Consider the following 19,943-nt stretch of genomic DNA (forward strand, 5'->3'; position numbering starts at 1 on the left):
ACGTGTGTGCAGAGGGGAGAGGAAGGGATGCAGGGGAGGCAACAACAGAGCCGTCGTCTTGCTTTACTCCATCTGGGGAGGAAGACACGGTGGGGTTTCCTACTTCCCGCTTTGGCAGCGTGTGCAAATTGCCTCTGTGCTGGTGGGTCAGACCTGAGCATCTTGGCAGGAAGCCTGCGACACCAGCATCTCCATGCACCGTGCCCCTGTGCCTTGGGCTGGTGGTGAGCTTGCCCTCTGACAAGGGATTTTGGGATTTTCCCATGGCTGGCACTGGCCCCCATGCCCATTCAGGTGCCTGTGCGTGGGCCCACTCCTGTACTCTGGTAAGGTGAAGGGTAGCTCTTGATGGCCTCCACTTTTTAGAGGTGGCTGGTCCCTACATGTGGCGCCAGGGGCTGGGCAGGGAGGGGGCTGCGAAGCAAGCTGTTTTGTAGCCTTGGAGTTGCCGCATAACTCTCACCCCTCCTTTTTGCAGGGAGGAGATGAGGGAGGTGGAGAAGGAGGATGGATGGTGTTGCCTCAACCCATCTTGTGGTCGTAGTGGTCCCACATGCCTCCAGGGCACCAGCCCTACGTGCCTCCCCCTGTGACTGAGAGGGGCACTGGGGCTGTCAGGGGGCTCTGGAGCATCAGCTGCCACCTGTGGTGTTTTCGGCAAAGCCTGAAAGCATGGAGGCCTCCTTTGGTTCTGATGAAAACTGAAGCTCTGCTGAAAAGGGAGTATCGTCTGAGGATGCTCCTGGCCATGTCTGAGAGGTGCTGCTTACTCTCTACCCGCCCCGTTTCTGGTTTTCCTTTGTGTTTTGCTAACTGCAAAGCTGCTAATGTAAAATGAAGGCATGGAAATTTCATATTGTAGCAATTAATCAGCCCTCCCTAATACTTTCCAGTTGTAATTTGCCAGCGCTAACAGATGCGTACTGTTGCAGCTGAGCAGCTGATCCTGCCAGGAGCCCATGGTTGTGTTTGGTTGGTTACTGCATCCTAGAAAGCTGTAGCACACCCCTACCCAAGTACAGTGCTCTGATTAGTTTAACAGAAAGTTTCCAGTTATTAGTTAAAACACGTTTCTACTGATTTTTTTCCCCCCCTTCCTGTGCTTAAGTGAAACTGAAATAGAAAAGGTGTTACATTGCCATGGGTCAGCCAGTGCAAGTTCCTAGGCTTTGGCTTGGTCCCTGCAGCGTGTGAAAGCTGGTCAGTAAATTCGTGTTTGATTTTGGTAGACTTAGGGTTATTTCTGCTGTGGGTTATACACACACGATCTCCTTGTCAGGGATTTAGGAAAAAAAACCCAACCAAAACCCCGAGGAATTTTCCTTTTAACAATGTCTTGTTTTAACAATGCACAGAAGCGGGATTTCTTGCCCCCTGGCATCTCCTAAGTCGGAGACCTCTGAGCAGCAGAGGTCAGGATTTGGGGAGGAAGGGGAGGTATTGGTTCAGGCTGCACCCCCGCTGATGTGACTTGTCGAGTGCAATCTGTACAAAGCGGTGCTGTTCTCATCCACCCCGCGACTGCTGGATGTAGCTGGCTGGCGCGTTTTGATTAAAACGTTGCAGAGAGGGGAAAATAAAGAAGAAACTAAGCGCATTTCCTATCTTAGATTTTTAGGAGACACTTAAGGGAGTACACTCAGATGAATAAGGGCAAAGGCGAATTGCAAGAAGCACTTACTAAACTTGTCTGGGGATTTCAGCCCTGTAGTTTGTAGCATGAAAGCTGGGTTTTTCTTTAAGAAATGGCAATAAAAGCCGACAAGGCTAAAGACCCAGATTAATTTAGAAACTCTGCAGTTGGGGGAGGGAGGGGTGCAAACAGAAGTGCAGCGACTCAGACTGACCTTTCCATCAACTCCACCGCTCTTCCAAAAATGTGTGCGGCGTCCAAGCTGTGGTTGAACCTCAGAGTCCCCCAGCCATCACGGGGCAGGCTGTGCCTCAGACACTGGGGTGCCACCTTGCTCTCGAAATGGCACTGGACCTCCCTGAGCAGCGTTCTGTGGCCAGCATGGGCTGAGGCTGTCTGTCAGTCTGGACAGTCAGCGTGGTACAGTGCTGCTGAAGTAGCAGCATCAGAATCTGTCCCAAAAATGCTGAGCAAGGCACAGAGGTTATTTTGCAATGCGTAGCCACTCTTTTGTGCAGCTTAGGTTGGCTTGCAGTTATATGCGCTGCCTGATGTGGATCAGTGGCTATTATAAAGGGTTTAATTATCCTGATGACCCGAGGTAACAAAAGAAACAGGCCTGTTCACCTCGAGCTGTGATGCTGACCGTGGTTACTTTACTTCCCTCTTTCCTTCTCCTCCCTCCTCTCCAACATAAAGCTATAAAGTGAAAGATGATACCAGTATTCTTTTTTCCCAGGTTGCTATATACAATTGTTTCTATGATCTGTGTTTATATAGATGTAAGACAGATTAAAGCACCTTTTAAAGTCAGAGTACTTGTCAGGAGATTGGATGAATCTGTGTATGTATCTCACTGAAAATATTTCAGACCTCCTGGTACCTTCCATCCTCCTTCCCTAATCTTACACACGTGCAGTTGTGCATTTTGTGTCCTCCCCACAAGCTTCTTGGTGCTCTAGGAAAATTTTAACCATTTATGCAGTCCAGTAAAAACTACAGGCAGATTCTGGCCCAATATTTATTAATCCATATTCTCTTAACCAGGAAGCAGAAAAGAGAAGGCAGTTTATCTGTGTGTGGGGCCATTTGGAGGGAGATGAGGACATTAATGCAGGTAAATGTTCACACCCATAGCAAAGGTGAGCCATTTCCATAAATAAGCTGCCAGCCTGACTGTAAGGACAACTGAAGGAGCGGCAAGGGCTTGGGGAGATGTGATGGTGCTGCCCAGAAGGATGTGATGCTGCAGGAAATAAAAGCTGGGTCTCCTCATTCCCTCTCTGATCTTTGTCAATAGGATGGGTCTCCCAGCGGCGATGGATTTCACTTGGATTAGAGATTTTATTCCCCTTTAGTCTTTTCTGCACAGGTAGGTCATCGTATGACCAAACTCTCTCCTGAAGTTGTTTTTTAAAAAAGCTATACATTGTGATACATGTATGTGTTCATATACAAATATCACATGTGCATATGTGTTGTAATTTATAATAACATCTTATCAGTTTAGAAAGTTATTAGATTACTTTTGTGTCAGTTTTTTTACCTGTACAGAATGGGAGTATTTACTGACAAATTTGTTGAAGTCTTTCTCCTGCTCTTCAGTTGATAACAGTTTAAGTAAAAAGCTTTCTTTAGGAGCATGTCAGAGAAATCCTGTTTTGAAAAGCCGTTTTGTTTCTTAGGAGCCATGTGCACTTGTGTTTTTTCTCTTTATGATCTTAGGTTTCAATGGTATTTAAGCCCCATTTTTTAAAATTGAGTTATTTAGAAGCATTAGCCTCTTTAGCAGTACCTAAAGTGAACAAGACTGTTTCTTACACTGCTGCATGTGTGTACCCACGTGCAGGATATGGTCCTTGCAGGGCCTGAGTAGCACCTGTGGATCACTGCAGAAACTCAGGAGCATGTTACTCTTACTTGTGCTTTGCCTCCAAGTGGTGCAGGTGACTCAACTGGAGCTCACACAGCAGAACACGCTGTGAATGTGGAGAATTGCCAGCGTTTTATGACTGGCTAGGGAAATCCCATGTATAAAGCAATCCCATTTGAAGAGGTTTTTGGGAGGCAGCTGGAAGAGTACAAAATCTTGTGTTTAGTGTTATGGCTGATGAGGGTTTGGAGGCAGCTGCAGTTTGATCTCGGAAGAGTTCAGCCAGGTCCTTATCTTTGCTTGCCCAAATGCTGCGTTGATTAAGAGTTGATTTGTTTCCTGAGCAGAGGAGCAAAAGGAGGGCTGCTGCTTCAGCTCTGAGCGGCACTGACGCTCTGTGTGTTCAGTAGAAATGGGGAGGGCTAGCTGCCTGGTTTGGTGTACCAGCCTGTCCCTTGGAGCCCCATGTCTATACCTTCTGCCAGGGCTGTGCCACCCTATGGGCAGGGACAACCCTTACAGGGGACCCCTGTGTCACACACATGTATGTGAGGAACGTACAGCCCAAACATAAACAAACGAGTCAGATGGACCTCCATTTGAATGCTGCCCTTGGGTAAAAGGCAGGAGGCTGCGGGTGCGCTGTGTTGGCACAGAAGAACAAATTGGTGTCTTGCATGTTGCCTCATTCCTATTTATTCCAGTGAAGACAGTTGCAGCCTGCGCTGACCAGAGGCCTTGAAATGTGCCTGGAACTGCGGCGAAGGTTTCAGCTTCAGTCTTGGCAGTCATTCTGCTTTTAGCATCGTTCCTGCGGATTACGGCAGTAATCTTTAAGTCTGGTGGCTCTATGAATTCAGCTTGATTCCTAATCTCTGCAGTGTTTAAATCTCTCATCAGTTTGAACCTTTTTATTTCAGAAGTCAAAATGGAGGAAAAAGAGCACACTGATTCAGTTTCAATGCCGGGTTGTGTTGGGAGTGCTATCTGTTACCAGTGAGGTATGCTTAAGTTCGACCAAGTCTTGATAGGTACTGCTCATTTAACTGTGAGGCCTAAGTGAGATTATTTTATAAGCCTGTCCTCAACAGTTTAAACCCTAATTACATATTCTCTGTTCTCAGTTGTAAGGAAGATGCTATCTTAATTACAGAAGCTTTCTTCTGACACGCAAAGTGCTCAGCTACCAAGAAGAGTATGGCAGTTTCCTGAACATGATTTTCATGCTTTCTTATAATCTCAGTTCTAAGTTCAGTGACCAGAAGATATGGCCGTAAGATATAAATTATACAACCATTTCCAGTTCGTGTCATCCAAAACTGGTGTGTTGAACATTAGCATGCAAGTTTCCATTCTTCACTGTTCATGGAGAAAATGGAAAATAGTTTATACACCATCATCCCCCCCCCGCCCCTTTGTCATTCCTTTACCATCTTTGCCCTATTAACTTTCAAAAGACATTTCTTGAGCTGAAAGCTTGGAATTCAGATAGAAGAACTGTCACGGTCTTTTATAAAATACGTAAGACTATCCAGCTGTGTAGCAGGTTGATGTGACCTGAGGCTCCAGTAATTCTGAAAATGAGAAGATATCCATGCATAAAGCTCCTAGAAAACTGATCCATCAGTTATTTGTAGGCTTTTGAGCATCTGGGATAATTTTCTAATTTTGCAGGAGATGTAGTATGCAATTGAGGGCTAACTGGTTCTTTTCTGCCTGCCTCATTTACTCCCCTTTGTAAAAGACAAATAATATTGATACGAGAGAGCTGTATGCACAAATGTGTATGATTCAGTAGCGGTATGCCCTGCATAAGGTACTGTTTAGATATCGTTAATCCTGCCTTGGGGGTGGCAGGATGCCTTGTACAATCTTTTGAAATTTCTTTCAAGCCTGTGATCTAGGCTTTGTTGGCTCAAAACAACCAGGCGTGTTTCATGTAGGAGTTCAGCTGATTCTTGATGGAAACTGTAACCATGTTTCTATATAGCATGGCATTTAATTTGGTTTCTCACGTTACCCTGGTTAGTCATCTCTCATCTTAATTTTTCCTCCTCTTCTGACTTGCAAACCAGATTCTGCTTGGTGGATGGAGCGTATCATTACATGAATTTGCCCTAGCAACCAGATAGATTTCCAATAATAGTTTATCCCATCATTGTAGAGCATCCCTGAACCTCAAGATGTTGTACTGCAGTCCGTCTGAGCGGTTAAAGGCTGCTCCTTGTTCGGACAAAAATAGACCATGCTGTGAGTGGATTTGACTTTGTGCACAGAGTAATGCTATTTGAGACATGAGAGAAATTCCTGCAATGTTTACACGCTGAAGAAAAATGCCTTTGAAGCCAAAGTATTTCTTCTGTGTATCCATGTGTATGATTTTGTTTACAGCTCGTTATCTGAACAGTCATCTGCTCAGTGAGCACCTGATGTTGAAAGACGTGTAGTGCCTGGGTTGGCCATGTCAGGTTTGAAGTTATCTACTTAAGTGGCTGCTCTTGGACCTTTTGCCCATGGTACCTGGAGCAGCCTGGCAGCATGCTTCCTAGGCTGAGGAATGGGATGGCCAATTAATGAGGTCTTTCCTTTCTGAGAACATGGGTATATAAGTCTCTGCTACTACTTATTTTTTGTGCGGATCAACACAGGAAATATTTTAAGGTACTTTTGGAGTGTGGCCATTTTCTTTTTCCTTTCTCTCCAATCTAAGAAATTTCCAATATTTGGGATATCATTGCATTTCTGTAGCACTGCAGGAGCATGAGAATTTACAGATGTGTTCAGCTGCTGATCATCTTCTGCTGTGGCAATGCTTTTTGCAGTGATTATCTTTTCATTGCTTTTGGAGGGCATTCTGCAGTCTGGTGTATTGTTATATTGCACTTTCCTGATTATCAGCTTCATTTCTCCTCCAGATCCTTTCCTCTAGCCATCTCCTTTTTTGCTACATTTGAAACTACCCCTTACAGCTCATACATTTTTAAAAAAATCTTTCCCTAGTTGTTTTTCCTCTTAATGCAAACTCAAAACGAGGAATTTTAAATAACTTGCAATCACCCCTGCGTTTTATGCATAAATTTTAATTGCAGTTGCATTGAAAATGTAAATGCTGTCCTATAAAACTTGAAGAAATCAGAAATGTTCTCACTGTGCTTGGGTTTAAAACTGGATTTGGATTGGAGAGGGAGTAAAGAAGCTGCTCTGGACTTGAATGATGAGCATTGCCTTGGCAGTGATCATGGGGCTTGGCTAGAAAGTGGGAGCCCAGGTTCAGGTTCCTGCTCTTCTTCCCAAGACACATCTGATCCTCCCAGGTAAATGGCCACGGGATGGATGGGTCTTCTGGAATTAGTCATCTCCTTTGCAAAGAAACTTTCACCCCTCACCTGAGACTCTTGATATCAAAAAATATTTTTGTACTTCTTGGTTTTGGGTAGCGTATTTGCCAGTCACCTTCTTTTGATGCCAGCTAGTTTGCCTGGAGGGGTGCAGCAGCTTGAACCTGCAGGTGCGGCTCAGTCTGTGAGCTAAAAAACCACATTGATGAGAGTTTAATGTTAGAACCCATTGCAGTGTGCATTTGGGGTGGGGGGGTGGGAAGCAGTCATGGAATATACTGTGCTGAAATGCCAAGTGTGAGGCAATTTGTGCAGTCACAGGGCATATTTATAATTTTTGCCCTGCACTGTCTCTTGCGAGTAGCTGTGTTTTGGAGGGATGGATTCTCTTGCCTGGGCTTGCTTGTGTGCGAAGAGAAATAGCTTGCAAAGTAACTCGGGTGTTTGAACAGCTTAGCTCTCATCTTGAATGAGAAGAACAGGTGCGTTCAATGAAAAAAATAAAATAAAGGCAAGATGTGCTAGATACCACCAGCTTCTATTTAGTGTCATATGAACCAGTATTACGCTAAATCCATTTTTGGTCACACCCATACACTTTGGTTTTTTAATGGTAGACTTTGCTGAAGAGTCAGCTGGTTCTCTGGACATTTTGCCGAGAGGTCTGTTTGGCTTTATCTGATCTGAATTGTGGAATTTCATGCTGCAGAAGGATGTCAGTGAGAAATGACATTACGTGCTTGGACCAAAGCCAAGTGACGGCCATGGAAAATTCTTAGACTTGTGTTGGTGGGTGCTCTGTTGTGTCCAGAACAGCTTAATTGGTTTCATGTTGACCACCGTAAATAGATATATTAATAGATATTTTAGATGATACAGGGAACGCTGAGTTTATGCTCATTTTTCTCTTCAGTGTGATAGGTCTGGGTCAGAAGAGCATCTGCTGTTAGGAACTGAGGAATGGAGACAAATGTGTAGCACCCAAGGGCTTTGCTTCTGATTTGATCAAGCTGTACCATGCAAGCTTTTCTTACTCCTCTCTTTGCAAAACTAAAATGTTCCTTTAATACCATATGCTTATTTATCTATCTATATTCCTTTATAATACAGCTGTGACCTGTTTAAGAAAACAACCCAAAGCCCAGAAGTGAATTAAAACAGTAGCAGGTAATTCAGTTTGAATGTGTGATGACGTACAAAACGTAGGTTCTGGGAGGCCAGAAGTTATGTAGATGGTTAGTATAGATGATGGAACACTGCTTAGATTAAAGTGGGGTGCCAGGCATTGATTTGCTTGTGTGCATGTTGAAGAGAAGAGACAATGAGTTGAAGTATTTACACTGAACTACACAGAGAGGGTTTTTTTCATAATTTGTGTTCTCTAGAGTGTTCTATATTCTCTAGCATATTCTTGCCATATGTGTTTAGTTTTGAGAAGTTTATATACATTATCTGCTTTTTGTTCCAAACAATGTAACATTTATTACTAGTTACATGAGTTGTTTCAAGGGGGGAAAAATCTGTACAAAGCTGCCTGTAACTTTGAGTTCTGCTCTGGCAGCATATCATACGCAGTATATACCATCTGTGTCAAAGAGGATGATATATAAAAACCAAAAAGCTTATCAACCAAGTCACTGTAGTTGTCTTAGTCATTTGCGGTCATGAAAATCTTTTTGAGGAGTGTTCCTAATGCTTTGCTGTTTGTTGGTAAGATGCCTTTTAACCCTTAACCCTTTTCCACATCATAAATAAGGTATTTATGATATCTTTTATATAAATAAATAAATAAATAAACCCTTTCCCACATCAGAAAATAAGGCTCATGTTTTCAAAGTGTTGATGTGCACGTCCCTGCTCTGCAGGCGACGATGTGACAGGCAGCCCCGGTGCTGCTCTGGGGACCCTGGGGACCCATCCCTCTCTGCCCCTCCTGGAAAGCCCCTGTACTTGGCTACTTGACAGCCAGTGCCAGAGGCAGGATTCAGCCCTTGGGAGAATCTGTAGGGCCAGGGCTGGGTTGTCCCCGAGCCACAGGGGGTCCTGCAGAGCTGCACCATCCCTTCCCTTAGCACCACGGGGATGGGTCCTGGGTGAGGAAGGGCAGAGAGAGCAGCAGTGCCCAGGTCACTTGCCTGCAGAAACAGGGGCAAATAAAAGGAGGTGCATGTGCACATATGTGAAGCAGTCTGAGAGGTGCTGGATAAATCTGGGATGTGAGGAGATGGTGGAGGGCATCTTCTGCACTGGAGGGTTTCTACGGTGTCTTCCCAGCATCCTTCCCAAAGATGGGGAGAGTGTGCCAAAGATGAAATGACAAGGAAACGTTCTGGGGCATCACAGGAGGAAGCTTCTTCAGAAACTGCTGTGCTTATTGTGTGCTTGCAGCCTTACAACCGATGGATAGAAAGACACTATTGGACACAAGTATAACTAAACAGAGGAACCACTGCAGTCCTGTAACATTGTTTTCCATGCTCACTTTTTTTTTTACCTTCTGAATTACTTACACTTGATTGTTGCAATTGATTGCAATTGTGAGTGCTAATTTTAGTGCATAAATTTTTATAATGGAAGCCTGCCAAGTGTGTGTGTAACGGAAGGTAACTGCACAGAATTTGGTATAGGGCATGATTGTCTTTCTCCAGCCAAATGTTAGCAACCACTTCATGGGCTGACATACATACATACATACATATGTGTATGTGTGTGTATATATATATATATATATACATATCTATATATATGCAGTTATTTCTATATAGCCAGTTTTGTCAAAGAAGACAATTCAGCCAAACCCTCCAGTGAAAACAGGAGCAATTTACAGAACTGTGATGAGTTTTAAGAACCAGCTGAATTAAATGCTGGTGATAAAGTGACCATCACATTAATTTTAGGACAAATATCAAAACCAACTGAGTTCGCTTTTAAACTTTGTTTGATGGAACAGAGGGTAAATAGTGTTTTTCCAAACTTAAGAAACAAATCCAGTATGTTTAGCTGATGAAGTTAAAGACCAGCATATGAGTATATAGATCTGGGCCCTTAGAAAATGTCACAGCCGTTTGTTTTGCTAGCAGCTTGGTCCATTTTCCATGAAGTTTAGTGTCAGGCCTTGCAGGGAGAGGAGGTTTAGTTGCCACAGGATAAATGTCAAAGATTTATTTCCAAGTGAAATATTAACTTGGGAATAAATTTTCTTTTCAAATCCACATTTTCATATATCCTGGATTCAAGATAGGGTAGATTTGGGGCTATTTTGTACAGCTTTCCTCTTCTTCCAGGTGCATTTGGCCAAAGAGGAAGAAGTTTGAAGGGGTAAAGAGCATGTGAGGAATGCAGGTGGGTTTGTGGCATTTAAGGCTTTTGGGGACAATTTTTATATGGATTAAAATTATATGGACCGAAAAAAAGCTCATCTAGTAGATTAGTTTTGGTAACTTAAATTATTAGGTGAGCTCACTTGTAAGGTAAAGTACCAAAACTAACTGGTATTCACGTCATCTTTCTCCCACAGGTTTTTGGTGTCTCCTCTCACATCTTTTTTTATACTGTCATTCCAGTTGTGTTTTGTCTTACATGCCTGTTTAAAAACAAGTTACATTTTCAAGCTCCCATTATACAAACGTTTGTCTTGGTTATCCTTCCAGAGTTATTCACAGATGTAAGTTTTGGCAAAGTCAGGGCCAAGACTGATGATAGGTGGAGGATCCACCTTCTTGAAACATCAGCTCTCTCTTTTGTGTTGGTTTTGGGCATTTTTAGTTCAGCTTGGAGCCATATGGTTTTTACTTAAGGAGATAGCTTGTCCCTGCAAAAGCATCTTTAAAAAGGATAGAAGAGTTTAAATATGTCCAAGAGAATTAATTAAAATGACTTTAAATTGAAAGGGAATGAGAGCTTTTTTTTTTTTTTTTTAAATAAAGCTCCAGCCCTGTGAAACATTTTGCATCAATTACAAAAGGAACTTCAGTACATTTTTCTAAAATGAGGAGTGAGCCAACTGCATCTGCTAGGTGTGGGAGTGACATTTCAAAATCCCACTGACAGTCACATTATCAAACCAAACATCATTTCTCACTTACTGGTGCTAACTGAAGCACTCCCCACTTTCTACGGGCAGAATTGTCGCTTCGGGAAATGCTGGTGGAAGGCACCTGAAACTGGACAGAGCCCACAATTGTCTGTCATAGTAAAATTTGGTTTCTACAGGGAAGTGAACTCCTTGTCGTTGACCACATCTCAGCCTGTGATAAGAGGGGTTCCAGAATTTGTTCGCCAGGTCTGTTTTGTAAAGACAGCTTTGTCTCCCTGGCGCTGAAGAGGCAGCTGTGGTGGTTGGCGCTGCTGGGATCCTGGTGGACCCGGCAGCTGCAGTCGGTCATTCTGCTCCTGCTGCCTGCAGCTGCGTGCTGGGATGGGGCTGGGGGGCTCAGCCTCCTGCCCGCGTGCCCGTCTCAGGTTTGTGCACAGGTCGTGGGTAGCTCCAGCCTCCTCAGGAGGCTGTCAAAATAGCTGTCAAACCTGCCTCATTTCAGCAGCTTATTTACATGTCAGCCCTTCTTACCCTATCAAAGAGGACTGAAGAAAAAATATGGAATGTTTTTTTAAGCAGTGAGGACTCTTAGTTGGTTTATATTTACAAGTTCTTTTAGGTGATACAATAATAATATGTTACACTGTAGTGATGTTCCTCAGTCTTAAGCAGTCATAATTATCTACTTAATTAAATCATGATTTTCATTGATAGATTACTAGGTGCATTGCAGAAGAAGACCTTTGATGTCTTATCTGCATTAATGGGAATGAATTGTGATCTTTTGAGAAGTGAAATGTCATTGTAAAGGTCACGGTGGCACTACAGCAGAACTAGGAAGAAGACCTCTGCTGTAGGCTGTGAAGTGAGCAGTGCTGTTTCCAGTTCTAGTCTTTATTATTTTGTTTGCACAATGATGACAGAATTGTAGAACTGTGTAGGTTAGAAGAGCGCTCTGGTCCCACCTCCCTCTCAAAAAGCATTTAGAAGCATTTTTGTGTATGTGTATAAACAGTGATCTGGTGCGGGAACATCCTGCATATTGCCATCTTGTTTGATGCTGTTGCACATGTTCTGAGAGGACTTATTTGCCACTTTTGTCTGGAAGGGATGTGCTCGGTCCTGTAAAAACTCAGATCTCGCAACCCTGCTGTAAAGAAAGCAATAACACGAACTGGAAGAAGGTGTCTTTGGAGAAACTGGTGCAAGGAGTGAGTTTGAAGGAAGAGAAAGGCTGGGTAGGCACAGAGAAAATAATACTGGTAGTGTAGCAAACAGCGTAATAGAAGGCCAGAGCTGTGGACAGGCGACAAAAGGAGCAGTAATGAAAGAGAAGCAGTCACATCAGAGAGGTTGATTTGAAGGCAGAACTGGAAATGCAAGCAGAGGGGAGGTTTCCCCTCTTTGATCCATTTAATACGTTGATTCATAGAAACTTGACAGAACAACAGTGGTGATCATCTGCACCTGCGGCTCTTTGTCCGGGAATCCTTGGGAACCTCCTTTGAGAGGGAATCTTTCAGAGATATCTGTGAAAGCAAGTTCGTGTTGCTGTGAGCATAGATGAACTTGTTCAGCCAGGAGGCATTTCTGCAAGAGGTGCTCATGCTCTGGAGAGCAGCTTGAAGAACAGAAACCAAAGGTGAAGACCCTGATCCAATCTGGTCTTCTACATGACAGCAATCACAGCACATCACATACTTTCTCCCTGAGGCCTGCAAGGCTTCAGTTCGAGTCATGGCATATCTCTTCAGATGTTCGTCTGCTTTCGCCATGGCCTTGTTAGACAGCAGTCTGTAGATGCCCTGGGTGAGCCCCTCCAGCACCGTGTTACTTCTGCGCTGGAAACGCCTGCTCGCCTTGGCGTGCCCGGCGTGCCTGCCATGACGCCGGGGCAGTCGCAGTCGGGGTGGTGCAGGCGTGCGGCCGCTGGAGGAGCGGCGTGGGGAGGGGTGGTGGCTGGTGGGGGCCGTGGGGCAGGCAGCGTGGGGTGAGCAGGGCAGTAGGTGAAGCAGAGGACGTGGAGCTGGCGCCCTGGGGAGGTGCAGAGGCGGGCACGAGGGGAGCGGGCGCAGCGGTGGTGCATGGCCAGCAGCCGGGCGAGAAGGACTTCATCTGCAGTCACTGGTGCCTGGATTCAGGTGTAAGGTGTTTTAAATAAAACCATTGGCATATATGCAATGGTTATTTTTTTTTTTTGTTTATTTCCCTCTCCTGAGACTGCTATATGTTCCTAAATTTACAGTGTTTGAATACCGCAGTGCAGATAACAGGCCCAGGTGACCGGCAGGAGCAGGGGTGGGCAGAGGGCACTGGGACCAGTGCTGCTCAGAGGAGGGGATGACAGCTGGGTTTGTACGCTGGTGGGAATGTGCCAGGTGAGAGAGGGAGAGGAAGACATGACAAAGGGATGTCAGGAGTGGTGGGTCAGAGGTGGGGGGCTGCAAAAGGCCCGCCTCAGCGTCTGGCTGCAGGGGCAGAGCAAAACAGCATGGTTAGAGGAGTTCACAGTGCTGCAAGGGTGGAGAGAAGATGCAGCTCAGCAGAATAAGATGGGGTTATTCCTACGCATTTATAGCCTTTTATTTTCTCTCTCTTTTTTTCTTTTTTTCATGTAATTTTTGGTAGGGTAATGTTCTTAGTGATACTCTGGCTTGGTTAATGGAAATGGCTTGTTGTGGGGTGGGATGCTGTGCTTGTAGGTATGGATTGGATGTTCCCCATGGGTGCTGAAGCCAAACCAGCAATCTGCCTTAGAGGCTAGTTAGGAAAAACATGGAAGAAACTGTTCTGAGCAGTGTTGGTGGTGTTGAGGGAGTATGGCTGGGGCCAGCTGCAGCCTGCTCCCTGTTTGTCTTTGCTTACTTTTCAGGGGAAAAAAAACCCAATTTACCTTATTGAGCATCTGGGTGATTTTTTAATTTTTTTTTTTTTTTAATTTTGTGATGCTGCAGAGTTGTGGTTGAAGGGCGTGATATTATCCCACCTCTTCCTCTGCTGGGCCCTGTGTTCCACTGCCTTGCCTGTGATAGTACCAGCACTCCCAGACCATGTGACTTAAAATAGACCTGGTTTCATCAGATGCATTTTTGGGCAACTTGATTTGACTGACGCATGGGTGCAGCCATGCTCAGGTGTCATGGAAGAGCCAGTGGCCTGGGGTTATGCTGTCCCTTTCATGGTCTTGGTTTGAACAAATAGTGAAAGTGTATTCTGAGCAACATCTCCCATCAGTTGTAGTATTCCTGTCAATATTTAGTTGGAGTGATCAGCACAGACAGAACAAAACCACCTTGCCGAACCCATTTGTCTTATTCCTTCCTTTCCTCTCGGTGTATATTCCAGTTAGTGCTCCATGAGTGGAGCTGCTGCAAGATGAGTCAAAAGCATCTCTTAAGTGCCACTGTTATATCAGTACTTGTACATAAAGGGCAAGTTTCTCAAGAGCGCTGGCTGCTCTGTGGGCTGTCACTGGGCTGCAGCATCAGACCTGCTGAGAGCTGCGTATTTAGAAAGCCGGGCTGATGTTCTCATGGAGATAGAGCTGTCCTGCTGGCAAATGCTGCGTAACTAGGGTTTAGACTTGCTAATATGACTAAACTATGAGTTGTCAAGAATGTGTTGGAGGCATGGTATGAGGAAAAAATGGGATGAGGTAAGAGACTGGTCTTGAGCAAAAGCACAGAAGGGGGTACCAAAGTGAAACAGGGCATATCCTTGGCAGGTGGATGGCAAAACAGCATTAAAACAGGGTTTCAGTATTAGATGTAGGAGATGATGATTCAAGAAACGTATGCTTATATCGTGGAGGATGGGCCTGTAGGAACAGTGTGCTTGGAGTAAATGAACCAGAAGTGTTTTAACTCTAAATTTCTTTCTTATGCTAGAGGTGGGTGTGTTGCTGAGACGGGGAGACGGCTTGATGGTGGCTCAGTTTGTTGACAAAAGCAGTGAGTTGGCATGAATAGTGCTGGGCAAGGGAAGGGCCATGGGCAGCTGGCAGTGCCCATGGGGTAAGAACGTATGTGCACTTTGAGGGGGGTGAGTGGCAGAAGAGAGCAGAACGAGATGATTTCCTCCTGCCAGCAGCGTGGTATGCTGGTGTGGTTTTACCTTGCCACCCCAGCCCTAAGTTTTAGGGTGAGCTGAAGTATTGAAGGTGGGTTTTTCCATCTGTGCCTGTGTCCATGTTGCTTGTTTTTCCCTCATTTTGTCCTTTTGCCATCTCTGCTCTTGGGAGCTCCCTTTCTGACTGCTCTACTCTAGGTGGGCTCTTTGCCCTTTATCTTGTATGACTCATACTGCCGTCACTTCTGAAGTGACCCCGATCCTTAGGAGTGTGACACAGGTTCTCTCTGCCCTACACTCCTTGGGAGGGGATTGAACGGACCCCTTGATGGCACAAGTTGTATTTTTGATAGCATCGCTTAGGGATGGGACACCAGGGAGACAGCATAACTGTCTCTTTCCACTGCACTTCAGGGGGATGGTTCTTAAAAGCTGAGCTAGGAAGCTTGACAGGGTACTGCAAGCTACGTGACGGTTGCTTTTTTTTCCAGATTTGCAGCAAGATAGGAAAAACATTTGGACATGACCTGTCTATAGCCTGAGATAATTTCTGCACTGGCAAACACGGAAAGAGATAAAGCAATGGAGAGCTAAGAGCTAAATCTGTTCTGTACAAATGCTGTGAGCATATGTAATAGGATTGTTGAATTGGAGTTACATGTTTTCGAGGATAAGTACTGTATGATAATACAGTACTGTTGCAGTCATTCTTACATCAGAAAAAAGGACTAGGGATTTAAAGTAGTTGTTGGGGATGCTTGAGTTTCAGTTCAAGTGTCTAGACTAGCAAAAGAGAAGAAAAGGCCTTTGCAAATAAGACAAAATGGATCCCTAAGAAGGCTGGAACTCTGGTTGAGGGGAGCCCTTGCGGGGAGAAAACAGGGATGCTGTGACCCCAATGTCAGGTGTCACAGATTTTTCTGACACAAAATACAAAAGTAAGGAAAGCGTAGATCATCTAGCTGAACTTCAGTTAATTTATATGGAAACATTTTAATATTTAAAAAAAAATTTTCATTTGCTTTTCTGTGGACCTTTCAAAGGACATGTTAAAAACTGTGCAAATCCCAGCCTCTAGGTTAAATACATATTATTGAAGCTACAGTTTTAAGCAAGCTAAACTTAGAAGATGTCAGAACTGAGGTTGTCTGCCTAATCTTAACTTGTCCTCTTTACAAGTGAGCATTTCAATGCAGTGTTTAATTACAGGACACCTGCTGCCTTGCCAGCAGCATGTTTGTTTCCCACCGGGCTGGTGGTGGCTGGCAGAAAGCGAATGCTGCCTCCAGCCTTGGTTTTCCTGCGAGAGGGCTGAGGATGGGGAAGAGGGACAGGCTTTTTGTTGCTGTTGCTCCCTAGTTTGCGAGTCCTGGGGTCTGCTTCTCCTGGGAGCTTGCAGGACTGGATGGGGAACAGTCTGGTCTGGGCTTGGTCTGGCTCATGGTCGATGTGTCTGTCACTTGTGCCCTTCAGCCCCTAGCCAGGCAAGGGAGGGAAATGCCTCACGTCAGAGGGAGCTGCTTTTGGGGCAGACGCCTGTGGTAGGGTGTGAGTGTGCCTGAGGAGCCGGTCTGCAGTGAGCACATGGTGATTGAAGCTCTCTGAAGCTGCTGCCGACCTGAGTGCTGGTCCAAGGCCAGCGCAGCCTCTCCCCAGGGCTCTGTGCGTCCCTCTGAAGGCAGTGGGAAACGGGGGAAGCACCCCAGCTTGCCCTGGGTATCGATGCAGATTTTAATCGTAGCGGAGTGACAGTTCTGCTCATCGTCAGGATTCACGCCAGAGTGTTTTAAGACTTCCAAGCTGATATACTTCACGCACATGTAGTAACGCAGATGAAATTTCCCAGAAAGGTTGCTGATCTGCTGCCAGTCCTGCCTGAAGTCCATACAGGCACAGTCCCTCTCCTGCCAAGGCCTCCTTGCTCCGTGAGGTGTGTGTGGGGACCCTGCTTCTAGCTTTCTGCCTGTCTGCAAGGAGAACATTTACTTCGTGAAAACCCAAGCTGTACTGAGAGAAAGTGACAACAAAGACAAAGTAAACAAGACTTCTTGGTAAATGGCCAAATGATTGTCCTGGCCCAGCGACTGGTAGGAGCCTCTCTTAGCTGAGGTGAGGGTGGATCATGGCCTGGGCTGAATGTTTGAAGCTGCTGCCTAAATGGCTGATGAGGGTCCTGCTCCAGCCTCTGCTCCAGCCCCACTGTCTTTTGCCCTGGGTGACACGGTGGCAAGCAGGCTGCGATGGAGAAGCCTGCCTGCTTTATTTCCAGTTCAGCTAAGGGGATTGCTACGGTTTCTTGCTTTTTGTTGTTGCGGTTGCTAATCCTGCAGGCAAGCTGATCATTCCCGTCTGTTCTTGGCTTTTGTTTTTGTTTACTTTTTGATGAAAATCCCCTTTTTGTGCTGTTTCGGTTTTACCCTCCCCATCCCTGTCAGTACTGATGTGGCCTTATCTTACCTGCAGTATATTGGAGCCTTACTTTACCTGCCGTATAGTGAAGGGAGATGCTTTTATTTCTGTGAATGGGTTCATGAGAGAGGGGAGGTATAGCTGTGCATCTGAGATATGGATCCAGGCCCCAAATCTACCTCTGGGGTAAACTGGTGTCCTCCCAGGGTGGTTGGTGGTGCTTGTGTGGAGTTTGGTGGATCCCTGTGGAGCAAACCCGGCTGGAAAGATTTCGTTTGAGAGCTGCTGCATGGGGCAGTGCTACGGGATTCAGGCCGTTTCCCCTTGGCAGCTCCCTCCTCTCTTTTTCATCTTTATTGCTCTTTGACCATAGCTGATATATTGTCAACTAGCAAAAGACCATTCATGTTGAATTATGGATGCGTAAAACAGAGGCGGGTTTTTTAATTGGGTGCCTATTCAGAAAGCAGGTGCTTCCTCTTGGGGTTTAAGTTACTATATTCATTGGAGCATTTTAAATTCTTGCATTTTAAATTCCCTGATCCTAAAGAACAAAGTCATTTTCTCAGCTATGGAGGCTGACATCTGTTTACAGGGATTAAGCATGTTCCTGTAGCAGCGGGCACAGATTTTCTTTGTCGAAGGGGATATATTGAAGAGCATATTAAACCCCGATACAAGTCCCTGTCCTGGAATGGAAATTGCTTTGCAGGTTTGGAGGGAGGCATGTTGGAACTTGCTTATTTATTTGGCAGATTTCTGATGGTGTTACATCATCTACAGCATTTAGAGTTTGCGAGGGTTTTGAAAGGGCTCAGTGCATTGTGGTGGGTCAAATGGCAATGGGAAACTCTCCTCTTTCCTTTTTCTTGTTGTGGAAAAACAACAGTTTTAAATAATGAGGTGTCAGCAAGCTCTCCCTCCCACAAACCTGTGTTTTGAGGTGATGTAAAGATGGTTGATCAGGAAGAAGGGCCATAGAAAATCTCAGTTGGATGGTGCTCATGGAGTTGTCAATCAACTCACGTTTCCAATCTCTGAATAGCCTGCAGTGATGATGTTTACTGGGGATAAGTGACCTTTTACTACTTTAGTTGGACAGACATTCTGGAGATTTATTTTTTTAAAATGCATTCTGTTTTACTGCCTTAAACATATGTCGGTGCTTCCTATTTATTGTTTTGTGAGATCCAGACTAAATGAAATTTGGCCCTAAGCATAATTTTGCTGACAGCATGCAATTGGGAGCCAAGCTTTTTATAAAACGCAAGATCAATAGAAATGGTACAATTAGTTAAACCCGAGTCCAGTGGAAAGAGTTGCATTTAAACAAGGAAATATTCACTGCAGGACTGGCAGTTCCAGATACTTGCAGCCCTGAGCGCCTGGAGCTGACCGACTGCAAACCAAAGGGAAAATGACTTAATTGGGTTTTGTGGCTCTGTCAAGATATGAACAGCAACAAACAGTGAGAAGCAATTTGGATTTGAATTATTTCCCCCCCTGCATTAATAGGTTGAGGTGATGTTAGTAATAAAAATCTGGCCAGCTCTTAGGCTGCTGTAGTTTGGCAGAGGGCTGTTGCAGGTAATGAAGGTCATGCAGATTAACACCAGCTGTGTGCATCTGGCTTGATGTTTGAAGTTGACCTGTTGATCTTTCTCTTCCATTCCAGAAGCTACGTGGGACAACAAATGTTTCCCTGCCTTCCTACTTACTTCCATAACATCCTCATGTGAGTAACAACCAGGGTGATTTTGGTAGACTTGTACTGTTGTGTCTGTTTGCAGCTCCTGCCTACCATCTTATGCTCCACTTAGTTGTCCCTTCCTTTCTCTGTCCTAGGGCAGCACTCCATAGCGTGCAGAGGAGAACGAGTGATCTCTTAAAAATAAAAATGTTAAGCCTTCTTTAAAATTCGCAATGTAATACATAGTGAAATGTTTATGTGAAAAATTATGTCAGCAGCTGCATGTTTTATCAAAGAAAATATATTCAGAAATGTTTATAAAAACATGACAGGCACTAAATCTGGATAGTTGGTCACTTATCTTTGCAAAGATACAAAACTGATTAAATAAAAAAATTCCCCTGAGGCACCCTGTAACTTGCAGTATACATATGACCCGGGCTTTTAAAGGCTTCTGTCCTGCCCTTATTCTTCGCCACACTTCCTCCATGTGGTCACTCCAAATTGCTGCCAGCTGGCCTATTTGTCATGTGTGTTTGTTTGTGCTGTTCTAATTTTTGACCCTTCAAAGAGACAGACAAAATCTGTGGCTTATGCAAATCTTTGAATTTACAGCCAGCCTAATAGTGGGAAGGAAAGATACAGGGAGTTTAAGCCGCAGAAGGGAACAGATTCTGTTCTTTAGTGCCTCACTACTGACCATAGACCCTGGCCTGCCTATAAATGAGTCAAAGTTTTGCCTGTTGTGTCTGAGGTTTTCCTGCCTGCGCTTCTACGTATGTTGCCTTCTACGCTTATTTAAGATGTCAGGTTCGGTTCCTTCTGGTGTGTTTTCAGCTTGACAAATATGATCTGTTTTGTTTGTTCCATGGTAAGTTTTTTTTCCAGTTGGGTGG

The 19,943-nt window shown here is 44.8% G+C and overlaps 1 protein-coding gene across 5 annotated transcripts in view; it reads left to right on the forward strand.

Annotated features, from left to right (window-relative positions):
• TIAM1 (TIAM Rac1 associated GEF 1) overlaps positions 1-19,943 on the forward strand; it is a 195,181-nt gene that overhangs the window by 40,746 nt on the left and 134,492 nt on the right. For all 5 annotated transcript variants that reach the window (XM_037377658.1, XM_037377655.1, XM_037377659.1 and 2 more), the window contains exon 3: positions 19,033-19,092. The gene's annotated coding sequence lies outside the window, so the exon portion shown is untranslated. The remainder of the gene's footprint in view (positions 1-19,032; positions 19,093-19,943) is intronic.

The sequence above is a fragment of the Falco rusticolus genome, chromosome 2 (assembly GCF_015220075.1).
Source record: "Falco rusticolus isolate bFalRus1 chromosome 2, bFalRus1.pri, whole genome shotgun sequence".
Classification (NCBI taxonomy): domain Eukaryota; kingdom Metazoa; phylum Chordata; class Aves; order Falconiformes; family Falconidae; genus Falco; species Falco rusticolus.